General features: G+C 39.8%; 1 protein-coding gene and 1 pseudogene across 3 annotated transcripts in view; one reads left to right on the forward strand and one right to left on the reverse strand.

The window, feature by feature from the left end:
* The window catches only part of SERTAD2 (SERTA domain containing 2), a 119,978-nt gene that overhangs the window by 73,334 nt on the left and 32,741 nt on the right, over nucleotides 1-13,903 (forward strand). Inside the window, exon 1 of one of the 3 annotated variants that reach the window (XM_063617914.1) lies at nucleotides 8,488-8,543. The exons of 1 other annotated variant lie outside the window; for it this stretch is intronic. The gene's annotated coding sequence lies outside the window, so the exon portion shown is untranslated. Of the gene's footprint in view, nucleotides 1-8,487; nucleotides 8,544-10,941; nucleotides 11,028-13,903 lie in introns of those variants that run through there. One more of the 3 variants, XM_055241971.2, reaches the window with a different exon arrangement.
* Nucleotides 11,735-12,225, reverse strand: LOC129462194 (small ribosomal subunit protein eS10-like; annotated as a pseudogene).

Genomic DNA, 13,903 nt, shown 5'->3' on the forward strand with positions numbered 1-13,903 from the left:
ACCAGGTATCTGGTCCTTCTTTATCTTCAAGAGATGTTGTGAGAAGACAGGGAAAAGGGAAAAGGTGGTGAAAAGAGCACTGGGTTCCAAGTCCAAAGTCCAGAAAGTTGCCTCCCTGCAGTGAGAGCCAGAGCCCTGTCTTCCTCACAGAGTGGCTGGGAGGGGTAAAGGAGCATATGGAGATCCTTGGAGAAAAGCGCTATATGCAGAAGTCCAAGATGCCATTGTGGTTATTACTATTAATTACCAACCAAATCCAAAGCCATTTCAATTGCTAATCATTTGATATTTTAATTCATTTTTTTCTACCTTAAAATTATAAATTTAAGCCACAGTCTCTTACCACTTATGGACTACTTACCACTCTATTAACTGTCAGTGTTGTATCTCTTCCCCCAGTTCTCCCATCCTGTTCTATTTTTTGTTGTTGTTGTTTTGTTTGTTTGTTTGTTTGTTCGTTTTTTGAGATGAGATCTTGCTATGCTGCCCAGGCTGCTCTCAAACTCTTGGGATCAAGTGATCCTCCCTCCTCAGCCTCCCAAATAGCTGGGATTACAGATGTGCACCACTGCACCCAGCTCATTACTGGCATTTTTTAATTTAGAAAAAAGAAGTGCTGTAACCCAGTTATAGCAGTGGAAGTAGGAAGAAGCATGCTGATTACTCCTGTTACTTGAGTTATAAAGCCATTGAAGAAAGTAGCTGGTCTTTCCTAGATTTTATTATGTTTTCCCATCAGAATATAACTAAAGCAAAGGGACAAGAGGAGGGAATCTCAGAAAATTAACAATCCAGAGCTTTGACACTCTTAGTAATTTGTGAGAGAGTCTTTTCTTAAGCTTAGCCTAAAGCCTGGCACAGTGGACATTCGGTAAATGTTAGATGAAGAAAAAACAGGGGTATTGGTTTTATATTAAATTGCAGTGACAAAGGTACATTTTGAATGCTAGTAAGATGATGAGATTCATTCAATAAAAATATATTTCTCCTATACTCCAGTCTGACCTAACGCCTTAAATGATTGGAGCTTCATCTGATCTCTCGTGTACGGTGCGCGCCACAAAGCCTCTGTAAGATTTGTCCCAGTTGGCGGCAGTGACGAGGCCTCCTGGGGACAAACCAGGGAGCTCTCCATCCAGCACCAGTGACCACCAGCACAATATTGAATTTGATGAGCATTATGTGATTAAATAATTATTAACAAAAATAGCTACTGTTGTTTATCATTTTCAGAGGCTGCACTAACCTTTCTACATACATTATCTCATTTAATTCTCACAGGAATACCACACTGCAGGTTCTGGGTCTACCCCTTTTTACAGATGAGGAAATTGAGGTTTAAGCAAGTTGCTGAAAGTCAACCAACCAACACATGGTCAAGCTAGAAGTTGAAATCCTGTCTATCCCAGGACTGTTTGACTCCACAGTCAGTGTTTGCAGGCATGTCAGAAAATGTTGCCCATAGTTTGCTAAGTTACATGTTAAGTAGTCTCAAAATACTCTTCAATGTTTTGCTTCTCTGGTTTCTCTGCAAAAGAACTAACAGGTTCTAATGGTATAAAATGGTATAAAAGCGGCCAAACTCATAATGAAGGCTTTTTTCTTTTTTTTTTTTTTTTTTTACCGTTAATGTAGAAAAGATGATTTCTGATGAAGGGTGCCTTTACTTCAGTCTCATAGCACAGGCTCTCCCTCAGGTGGGAGGGTGAGTCAGAGGTGGATGACTATGCTTTGCTGGAGTTATTTGCGTGTGACAGGGACAGAAAGTGTGAATGCATGCAGCCTCACATCTGACGGGTACATCCTTAAGCTGCACAACTGTGGCAGCCTCAGATGAATCATGGCATTTTAGGATCCGCATGTGTCGTCAACATACGTGGGTTGAATTAGCATGGAAGCATAGTAGTACTCTAGAAACACAAATAAAAGTAAAACACACCATTGAAATACCTGCAGTTTTTCACATAGAAACCAAATGCTTGTGAAATCAGTACATTTTGAGCTTTTTGTTTTTAGAGCTAATGCTTTTGTTTACTAGGTAAGACCATCTTAGCATTTTCTATTTAAGTGTTTAAAATTCAGTCATAAAATTTCACTCTAAGCTAAAGCTGTTTATAGTAACTTAGGCTGTATGTGGGTGTATTAAGAAGGAAAAATAGGATATATTTCTAAAAAGATATATTAAAGTTTTTTTGGTTCATGCTGCTTGATTGATGATGGATAGATGATTGATTGCTAGATAGATAGATAGATCACCATAAGTTTGTTTCCATCTGAGTTTGTTTTTAGAAATGTGCCTTGGCAAAGAATCTTCTTTAGACAGTTAAGTGATATTTACAGTAATATAAATTAGAAAATGAAAACCAGATCTTGAAGTAGAAGATATAGATTCCAGTCTGGGCTTTGCTGCTTGGTGGTTGTGGCATCTTGAGAAAGTTTTCTCTGAGCCTCGCTCAGTTCCTCAGGTGTAAAACAGAATAGTAGCTGGTGCTTGGGGTCTTGGGGATGGGGAACAAATAAGATGATGATGTCAACGTGCTTTATAATCTGTAAATGCTGTACAGTTTTTTAAAGTACTGTAATTATCCAAGTTTAAAATTATCCACAGCCAGCAGATGGACTGATCTATCACCATTCTTCATCCATGAAGGTGATAATGTTTATTTTGGTCTCCTAAACACAGGTTTTGTTGTTGTTGTTGTTGTTTTACACATTTATTGAGCTTTTATGATTTGTGAGGATTTCCTTCACATCAGCAGAATTTATATGTAGATTTATAATGCCTTTGTTTACACAGACTTGTTATTTATATAGCATACCAACTCTCTGTACATGTGAATTTTATAGACACCTGAAGTTTATCTCTTTAAGTACCTAAACTTCTTTAACATAAGCTTGTTCAATAAAAATCTTCCTTTATATCATTTTTGTTGTTGATGTTATTATTATATTTTTTCCATAGACAGCATTGAGCAATGCTACATTTTCATCATGATTCAGGATCATTTAGATTGCTCAAATACTCTGTGAAATAGATTCCTTTAGGGTGGAGCTAGTAAGCGACATGGTGCTATTTACCCTTACTTTAAATGGTCCTAGATCAGTAAATTTTTTGAGTTACTGAATCAGTTTTGGTTTTTGTTTTTAATTAAAAGAGATGGGGTCTTGCTATGTTGCCCAGGGATGGTCTCGAACCCCTGGGCTCAAGCAGTCCACCCACCTGTGCCTCCGAAAGTGCTGGGATTACAGGCGTGAGCCACCATGCCCAGCCAAATCAATGTTTTTATAATCCCTCCCTTCTATTCTAGTTGTTAGCTGTCTTTTTCTTTTTTCTACTATCATGCACTTGCCTCTTTTAATTCTTTTTCCCTTCTAAGTTTCTAAATTTTCATTTACAATCTGTGGTTTGGGAAAAAGGCCAGATATATTTTAATCTTTAAGATTAAATAGGCACTTAGGTAATACATGTTAATGTATGAGGTTTGGTATATGTGCTTTGTTATGTCTTATTTTTGTTGAAGGATTTATTTTTGCTTATTTTATAAGTTCCAAGTAACGAGTTCTCTCTGGATGAATTGTTTTACACACCAACATTTACAGCCTGCATCAATTTCACCAGTTATACTTTTTTTTTTTTTTTTTGAGACAGAGTCTCGCTCTGTCACCCAGGCTGGAGTGCAGTGGCATGATCTCAGCTCACTGCAACCTCCACCTCCCACGTTCAAGTGATTCTCCTGCCTCAGCCTCCCAAGTAGCTGGGACTACAGGTGCATGCCACCACGCCCGACTAATTATTTGTATTTTTAGTAGAGATGGGGTTTCACCATGTTGGCCAGGCTGGCCTCGAACTCCTGACCTCAAGTGATCCACCGCCTTGGCCTCCTAAAGTGCTGGATTACAAGCATGAGCCACCACGCCTGGCCAATCACCAGTTTTACTTATATAGCTCTTTATTAATTTCAAAGTACTTATGTATACTTTGCCTACCTTGATCTCCACAAAATCGTGAGAGACGGGCAAGACATATTTCAATGTTTTACAGATAAGAAAGCTAAGGCATAGTTGGAGGTTATTCAGTAGATCTTAACTAGGGATTGCAGCTGAATCTCCCAGGGAAGTTTGTTCACCTGTTCATACCAGGGTATCCCAATTCCGTGGGTCTAGGGCAGAACTCAGGTATGTATATTTTGGAAAAAGATCCCAAATGATTCTAATGTGCATAGCTTTCTCAGACCTTTTTCTCTGTCCCCTCATCCCCCACCTCTGCTCCCACTGAGAACTGCTAGGTTAAAGTTTTTATCACCAGTAAGTGGTTTATTAAGATGCTTTCACCTGCAGGTTACAGAAAAGCCAACAAACAGTGGCTTAAATCTGATTTTCAGTGGTTCCACAATCAGCTGGTGTGGTGGTCAGAGTAATGCTCCCTGTATGTTACTTTATGTGGTAAAAGAGACTTTGCAAATGTAATTAAGTTTCTTGAAATGGGGAGATCATCATTATCTGGCTGGGCTCCGTGTAATTACAGGGGTCCTTATAAGAGTGGGGCAGGAGCATCAAATGCAGAAGAAGAAGGTGGGATGACAGAAGCAAGGGTTGAAATTATGTGCTCTGAAGATGCAGGAAGGGGTTATGAGCCAAGGAATGAATGCAAGGCAGCCCCTAGAAGCTGGAAAAGACAATGAAGGAGAGCCTCCCCTGAAGCCTCTGGAAGAACGCAGCCCTCTCAAAACCTTGATTTTTAGACCTCCAGAACTATATGAGAATAAATTCGTGTTATTTTCACCCACTAAGGTTATAATCTGTTACAGCAACAATAGGAAACCAGTACAACTGGGAGGTATAAAATGCAGATTCTTAAGCCCCTCCCACAGAGATAAAGTTTGAGTAGAGCCAGTGAGGATTAGGGAGCTGTGTTTAAACTAGTCCTTAGGTGATTTAGTGGCCTGTGGTTTTTGGCCCGTTGGCCCGCATCTACAGAGTTACAAAATAACCACAAGGCCATTTACTGTTTCCCTCAGATGTCTAGAGCTGGGTGGTCCCAGCATGGCAGGGGTGGGGGTGGGGGTGTCATCAAGGACCCAGGCCCCACCTGGACCTCTGCTCTACTCCCCTCAATATGTTGGGCTTTTACCCTATCCCTTTTTTTTTGTTTTGGGTTTTCTGTTTTTTGTTTGTTTGTTTTTTTTTTTTTTTTGAGACAAGTTCTCACTCTGTCACCTACTCTGTCCCCTTTTTTTGTTTTTGGGTTTTTTTTTTTTTTTTTTTGAGACAAGGTCTCACTCTGTCACCCAGGTTGGAGGGCAGTGGTGTGATGATAGCTTACTGCAGCCCCAACCTGGGCTTCCCACCTCAACCTCCCGAGTAGCTGGGACTACAGGTGCACACCAGCACATCTGGCTAATTTTTAAAAGTTATTTTTAGTAGAGATGAGGTCTCACTATATTGCCCAGGCTGGTCTTGAACTCCTGGGCTCAAGTGATCCTCCTGCCCTTGGCCTCCCAAAGTGCTGGGATTATGGGCGTGAGCCACCGCACCCGGCCTTACCCTTATTCTTGTTATATCATGGTCACAGATGGCTACCAGAAAGAAGATACCTTCTCAGAACTTCCAGCAGACTTCCCCTTATACCTGACTAGCCAGAACTGCAGCACCTGTCCATCTCCAGCTGCACAGGAGGCTGGACAGCAAGAAACCTCACATGGTATCTCAAAACATTATTCTGTCTCCCTTCTCCTCCTGGGAAACACATGCACCCCTCCAACATCACTTACCTTTCATCTGGCTGTTGTCTCCCTCCTCCAACGTGGCTGTTTAGTGTCAGGTCCTTGTACCTTTTAAAATTATCTCAGGCTGGTGGCTCACTCCTGTAATCCCAGCACTTTGGGAGTCCCAAGGCAGGAAGATCGCTTAAAACCAGGAGTTTGAGACCAGTCTGGGTAAAAAAGCAAGATCCCTGTCTCTATAAAAAATTAAAATAATAAAATGGCTCCTGTCATTTTGGAAAGAAAGCACTTTATTTAACCTTTACAACTCCATGGGATGATTAATTTCCTTTTTTTTTTTTTTTTTTTATTGATATAGATTCTCACTCTGTTGCCCAGGCTGGAGTGCTGCAACCTCTGCCTCCCGGGTTCAAGTGATTCTCGTGCCTTAGCCTCCCAAGTAGCTGGGATTACAGGCACGTGCCCCCACACCCGGCTAATTTTTTGTATTTTTAGTAGAGACGGGGTTTCACTGTGTTAGCTAGGATGGTCTCAATCTCCTGACCTCGTGATCCGCCTGCCTTAGCTTCCCAAAGTGCTGGGATTACAGGCGTGAGCCACTGCACCCGGCCTCAAATGTCATTTTCTTATCAAGGTACATTCAACCACCTCTTTAAAATTGCAGCCCTGCCCCACACATACACACTCAAGCACACATTACCCATCCATTTTTTCCTGCTTTATTTTTCCCATAGCACTTAATCTCTAACATACCATATAATTTACGAACTTATTCCACTTTCTCCCACCATCCTGAATGTAAGATCCGGGAAAACAGGGATTTTGTGTTTTGTTTGCAGCCATATTCCAGCTCCTAAAACTAGCATATAGTTAGGCCGGGTGCAGTGGCTCATGGCTGTAATCCTAGCACTTTGGAAGGCTGAGGAGGGCAGATCACCTGAGGTCAGGAGTTCGAGACTAGCTTGGCCAACATGGTGAAACTCCGTCCCTACTAAAAATACAAAAATTTGCCTGGCACGATGGTGCACGCCTATAATCCCAGCTACTCCAAAGGTTGAGGCAGGAGGATCGCTTGAACCCAGGAGGCAGAGGCTACCGTGAGCCAAGATCATGCCATTGCACTCCAGCCTGGATGACAACAGTGAAACTCCGTCTCAAAAAAAAACAAAACAAAACACTACGACATAGTAAGCATTCAATAAATTGTTGTTGGGCTGGACGTGATGGCTCACACCTGTAATCCTGACACTTTGGGAGGCCAAAGCAAGCAGATCGCTTGAGCCCAGGAGGTTGAGGCTTCAGTGAGCTTGATCATGCCACTGCACTCCAGCCTGAGAGTTAGAATAAGACCCTGTCTCAAATAAATAATAAATAGATAGATAGATAGATAGATAGATAATTGTCGAATGAACACATTCTTTATGCATGATTCCGATTAGGTCTATTGGACAAATTTCTAGAAATGAAATGACCACATTACAGGATATAGAAATTTTAAAAGGTTCTTGATACACATCTCCAAAACCCTGTCTTTCCCAAGGTTAAATCAGTTTATACTCACATCAGTAACTGTGAGACAACCTGTCCACTGTACCCTCACATTGTTATCAGCTTTAAAATAACTTTAGCTAGCTTAGTATGTAAAAATTACAGTTCTTTTAAATTTGTATTGCTTTTTCATGCATTGCTTCCCTTGATAATGATGAGTTTGGGTCCTTTGCTCATTTATAAAATTTTGTTTTAGTGTTTTCTAATTTAGTATTGATGGTTTTTTAATTGATTCATAAGACCTCTTTAGGTTATAAAGTTACTAAGTCTTTGTTACCTGTGTTGCAGTTATTTTTCCTAGTTTGTCATTTAAAGAAAATTTTTGCTTATGGTGCTTTTTGTTATATAGTTTTTGTTAATGTAGTCAGTTTTATCTTCATGGCTCTTTTGCTTTATGTTTGGAAAGGTCTTATCTACCTCTAAGATAAATTAGTCATCTGTAATTTCTTTTAGTTCTCTTGTATTTCTTAATGTTATTCTTTAATCCCTGTTGTTTTATCATATTGTATGAGGCAAGGACCTAATGTTAGTTTTTCCTCCCTAAATAATAAACCATTCATTGCATGTGCCTCCCTTACCTCACTTATAAGAATGTGTCTTTAGTGTATACTAAATCTTTTTACTAAAGTCTGTTTCAAGTGTTTCAATTCAGATTCATTTATATTTTTCTTTTGCCAGAATCCAACTCTTAATTATTGTTTTTAAATATATTTTAATATCCTTTTTAAATTTTTATTTCATTTTTTCCTCATTTGTTGGTTTAAGTAAATGTTAAAATCATTCAGTAAAGTTCAAGAATAAATGGGGATCTAACTTCCTAAAGTGAAAACCACATCATGCCATTCTCCCATGGAAGATCTCTTAATGACTTCAGAACATAAAGGCCACACTCAGTGTTGCCTCCAAGACCTTCCTAGACCTGCCCCAGCCAAACTCTCTAGTGTTATGTATTGCTACTCCCTGCCTGAAATTTACACTTCAGATCTGTACCCACATCACATGCTATTTCTCACCTCCCTATCTTTGCTCATCCTGTTCCATCTGCCTTTAATGACCTTGACTAATGACGTTGACTAATTCCTCTTTACCCTAAAATCCACTTACTGGCCTCATTCCACACTGGCCAGGCTCTGTGGCCACTCCTGCATGTTGCTTACACCCACCAGGTAACCCATTGCATCACAATGATGAGTTAATCTTCCACCTGAACTGGGTGGGAGCATCTCTTGTTCATTTTGTATTTCTAGGACCTACCATACTACCTGTCATACAGTAAGTCATGTGGATGGATTAGAGGAGAATATTCGAGACTGGAAATTGGGAGACAGATTGTTGCCATAATCAAAGTGAAAGATAACTAGAGTATTGACTAGGGCAGCGGTGGGAGAAAGGGGACATATATGGAAAATAAGAGAGAAGATTGACAGGACTTTGTGTCTGGATGAAAGTGAGGGTAAGAGAGATGGAAGAACGCTTTGAATCTGAGATTTCCAATGGAGACTCCAGGTGGATGTTGTACCTTAACCATATTTAGGCATTTGGGAAGTAGGGGGCAATTTAAGGAGAATATGATTCGGACAACTTTAGATGTGCTGTGAGTTGGAGATGCCTTTACTATATCCAGTGGAGATGTCTGATAGGCAACGGGACATGAATAGGTTAATTATATGCTTTTATCATTCAAACCAGGACCTTTTTGAAATTGACACAGGGTGCTATTAATAATTATGCCAGGATAACAAGCATAACAGGAATGACCCTTATAAACTGGGTTGCATAGTCTTCCTATATAAAAAGGTCACATCTGGAACTCAGAGAGAAAGGTCTGGAATGTAGTTAATGATTTGTGAGTCATTAGCATGTAGGTGCTCTGAGAATGGGTGAGATTGCCTAGGGAGAGTTTCTAGGATAAGAAGAGAAAAGGGGCAAGACAAAACCATAGGGAATACTAATATTTACATAGTTAATTAGGTAACTGGGATTATTAACTGGGAAATTGTTTTTCAAAACACTTACATTCCTAAATTTTTCTGAGGATTCTAATCTCCTAATCAACCATTCCCATGTCTGCTCCCAACCCGGCCATGAACCATGGCCATCTCCATCCCGCCCCCACCACAGTACTTTACCCCTCTCTGGCCCTCTCTGCAGCCAGAAGTTGTTGCTGTTGTTTTTTAAGTTTAAAACTACAGGTTTATAGGGAGGGCAGAGGAAGAGGAACCAACAAAGGAAACTACAAGTGGCCAAGGAGACAAGAACCAGGAGACTACAGTTCAACTTGAAGGAAACCTTTCGAGGTGGCCAGTAATGTCAGATGCTACAGAAAGGCTAAGTAGTATGAGGAGCTGAGAAGTGTCCATTGGCCATGGCATTTAGGGGTCACTGTTGCCCGTTTGTGGGATGGTCAGTAGAATTGTCCTGCAGTAGGCAGAGGAAGCAGGAAGAAAAGCTGTAGATAGACAGAAGTAGCTACCAGCAGCATTCCTGCAGCATTAAACATGGGGAGATTGATTCCTGTTTTAAAAGTGAAGATAGAATACAGTGAATTTGTAATTTATTGATTGCAACAAGGAGCCAGTAGCAAGGGCAAGGCTGAATGTACAAGAGAGGGAAGAAATACCAATCTTCAGTCATGTTGAAGTCATGTTTTGCTCAGTCTCATTCCCTTGTCAGGAGCACCTGTGCTGTGTTATAGTTGAATGCCACCAGTCTGTTCTAATAGGTGTCACTTTGACTTTAAAGACTACCATCTAAATGTCTTTCTGTTTGGTTGGCGTGGGATCTAGATTGTTCTTCCTCTTTTTCTAAAGACTCAAGATGGGAACCTTTGAAGAGAATATGAATTTGTCTTCTAGTTGCATTGATTTGCTGACCACTGGTAAAGTGCTAATAACCCATCAATCTAGATATATGGGTTAATGTGATGTATCCTTGTTGATAGATTTAGAAACATATACTGCACGTGAACCTACTCCTTTAGTACATATATGTGTGTCTCTCCATGATGTCATGTGTATTAGGTGGAAAAGTGAGTTTTTACACCAAAACTTTTTATCTTGAGAAGTTCCATTAAGAAAAAGATGTTAAAATACAAACTGTTGTTTTCTGATTTGCTATCTCATAGTAAGCAGTTAGTTGTAAGATTAACTTCCTCAGAGGAAAGAAGGCAAGGACACCAGCAAAAGGAAAAGAAATGTTTAATTGCTCTGTGAAGGCCCCAACATGCTCTGAAAAGTAAAGATTTCAGGCTTAATGTGCATGGAACAAAAGGCCGTTGTGAGCTGTGTACAAGAGTTGGTGAGAGTTTGTATTCTGCCCCTTTTTTCTGTGGGAGTTATTTCCTGTTGTTGACTAGAGTTCTTTATTTAGAACCACCTAGCTTCAGAATGCCTGCTAGCTTGCAGAAAAGTGTGTACTTAAAACATAGGCTTATTTCAAGACAATCTCTTTGAAAAAAAAGTCACACTACACATGCACTGAAACATCATGTTCCCAAAGGTCAAGATCCCCAATAAGAAGAGACATAAGAAGGAGCTGCAATGCGTTTGGTGTAGCACTTGGTGGTCACCTGAACACCCAGTGAAAGATATTTTATGGAGAAACTGTGTTTCTATTTTTTGTTTTAAAAAAAACAAAAAAACAAGATTTCACTTTTTAGTGCTGAGTTCTTTGTCATTTTAAGGAAGTAACAAGAAGCCTTCCATATTTTGTGAGGAAGATTTATCCTTGTTAGCATGATAGAAGTTCGCCTGGCAGGTAAGAAATACACCCAAAACAGGCTTTAAACCACTTATTCTCTTATACTTGAGCGATGAGCTGGGCTTCCTATTGAAGAACTTTAGGTTGATTTAGCATTATCATTGGATTTTACAGTCTAATATTGAGAGCGAGAAGGATAATATATCAGAACGAATGAGAAGAATAAATTGTTTATTACTGAAATAATGGGGAATAAATGAATGCTTGCAATACAAATATTGTCCAATATTAACAAGTGCTAGAAGTTGTAGGAAAAAAAATCTTACACGGTTCTACATCATGGGAACCATAAGGAAGAAAGAAGAGAAAATGTATTTCTTTAACTTACTATATTCTGAAACAATGAAATAATTAGAATACATTTATTTGCTTTTGATACTTTGATACTTTTTAAAAAGACATCTCCTGTGTGTCTCTCCCTGATTCTATTACCCTCCTCCTGTTACCAGAGGTAACTACTTTCTTGAATTTTTAAATCTATTTTCTATAATTGTATACATATATATGTAAACTATATATACAGTGTTTTGCATGTTTAAAAATATGTTATATAAATGGTGTTGTATATATTTTATAACTTGCTTTATTTTAGTCAATATTTGTTTTTGAGATAAAGTTTTATATTTTGAGATCAACACACAATACATGGTACCTTTAGTTCTTTTTTTTTTTTAATTTTAAGTTTTTTTGGCTGTAAGTTTATTCAGTGCAAAATAATCCTCTCCAATTTTACTGAGGTGGCTGACCACGTCCACGACCAAACCCGCCTCTAAACTGGAATTCGGTTGCTGACCCAGCCCCAGCCTCGGCTTTCTTGTTGGCATCAGGGGGCACAGCACTCCGCCTGTAGGTATCTCTGTCTGCTTCCCTTCTTGTGAGTCTTGCAGGTTGCTCACGCCCCAGACCTTTAGGCCGAGGCCTGCCAGCCTCTGGATGGCTGTGGCGTAGGGTAGCAGGCACAATCTCTGGGGGCAGATGAAGGTACCAGTAGAAACGTCTGCAGGCAAACTGTTCCTTCATGCAGCCTCAGGACTTGAGAGACTGCATGGCCTTCATGACATGAAGGTTGGGCACATTCTTGTCTGCCAGCTGTGGGTGCTTAGGCATGTGGACATCCTTCTTTGCCACCATGACTCTCTTCTTAAAAAGGAGTTCATAAACGGCAATCTGGTTCTTCTTAGGCATCAACATCTCCGTGGCTTTAGGGTCTGGGGCCAGGGCTGGAAAGACCTTTAGTTCTTTTTAACCACTGTAGTTTTCAAGGGTATCGTCTTGATCTTTCAGGTTACTTACAATATTTTGCTATTACAAGCAATACTGCCACGAAGATTCTTCTCCTATGTCTCCATGGGGATAAAAACAAGAGTCTCTCTAGATTCTAGACTTAGCCCTTCTCATCCAGAATTCCTTGAGGGAATTAAGCCCCAATCTCTTAAGGTATCTTTGTAGGGTAATGAATTAACTTATGTAAGTCTGGAATCATTCAGATGTTGAGCTGGAGCTGGAGATTGATAGCCACTCCTAAGAATGAATGTGCTAATCTCTTCCTAATTCTTGAGTTCAGTTGGGAGGCTTGAAATCAGCCATGGTGTGGGTATTTATACCACAGAAATCAGCAAATGCTACAAATAAAAGCTTCCTTCCCTATCCCCCTAGCTGGTTGTTAAACATTTGCTAGCACATCACAGATTTTAACTTTATACCATCCTTGGGAGAATTGAGGAAACAGTCACTTGAATCCTTTTCTGTAGAGCTTATTTTTCTATATGAGAAAGACTGTATGTGGCAGGGTGTGTGCATCTCCAACTTTACTAGACAGTGCCTAATTAGGCTGGGCATGGTGGCTCAGGCTTATAATCCCAGCACTTTGGGAGGCTGAGGCAGAACGATTACTTGAGCCTAGGAGTTCAGGACCAGCCTGGGCAACATAGTGAGACCCCATCTCTACAAAAACCCATAAAAATTAGCTGGGCACGATGATGTGCACCTGTGGTCCCAGCTATTTGGGAGTCTCAGAGGATCGCTTGAGCCCGGGAGGACAAGACTGCAGTGACCCGTGCTGGCACCATTGTACTCCAGCCTGGGCAACAGAGCAAGACTGTCACAGAAACAACAAACAAACAAAGAAAATGCCTAATTATCTCCAAAGTGGTCATACCAAATTATATACCCACAAGTTTTATGAGAGTTCCTTTTTATCTGCCTTTTCGTCAGTATTTGATATTGGTATACATATAAAACTTTGATTTTTATCAATTTGATAGCTATGAAATATCTCTTTATAATTTGCATTTTTCTTTTTTTGTAGAAATGAGGATCTAGCTGTGTTGCCCAGGCTGGTCTTGAACTCCTGGCCTCAAGTGTCCTACCACCTCAGCCTCCCAAAGTGCTGGGATTAGCGGCATGTCCACTGACACAACCTGATTTGCATTTTTCTTTTTACTGATGAAGTTGACTGCCTATTCATGTGTTCATTGGACATTTTAGTTTCCTCACCCATTTTTCTATTGGGTTTATATGTCTTTTAAAAGATTGATTCAGAGGAGTTCTTTGTTAATTCTGAATACTAATCTTTTGTTGATTCTATTTCTATGAATCATGTATATCATTTGACAATCTTTAGCTTGCCTTTAACTTGTTTGTAGTGTATTTTATGTAAGAAATGTTTAATTTTAGTGTAATCAAAGCTATTGATATTTTTCTTTATGGTTTGTTCATTGGGTGTTGTTCATTTGTTTCTTAAATAGAGTCCCTGCAGGAAACAGAATTCCACTGAAATGATTCAACTAAAGAGACACTAGTGAAGGGACATTTTACAGAGATGTGACAAAAGTTGAGGCACAGAAGACAAATAACTGTAGGAAGCTGTTACT

Source organism: Symphalangus syndactylus, chromosome 14 (assembly GCF_028878055.3).
Source record: "Symphalangus syndactylus isolate Jambi chromosome 14, NHGRI_mSymSyn1-v2.1_pri, whole genome shotgun sequence".
In the NCBI taxonomy this organism is placed as follows: Eukaryota; Metazoa; Chordata; class Mammalia; order Primates; family Hylobatidae; genus Symphalangus; species Symphalangus syndactylus.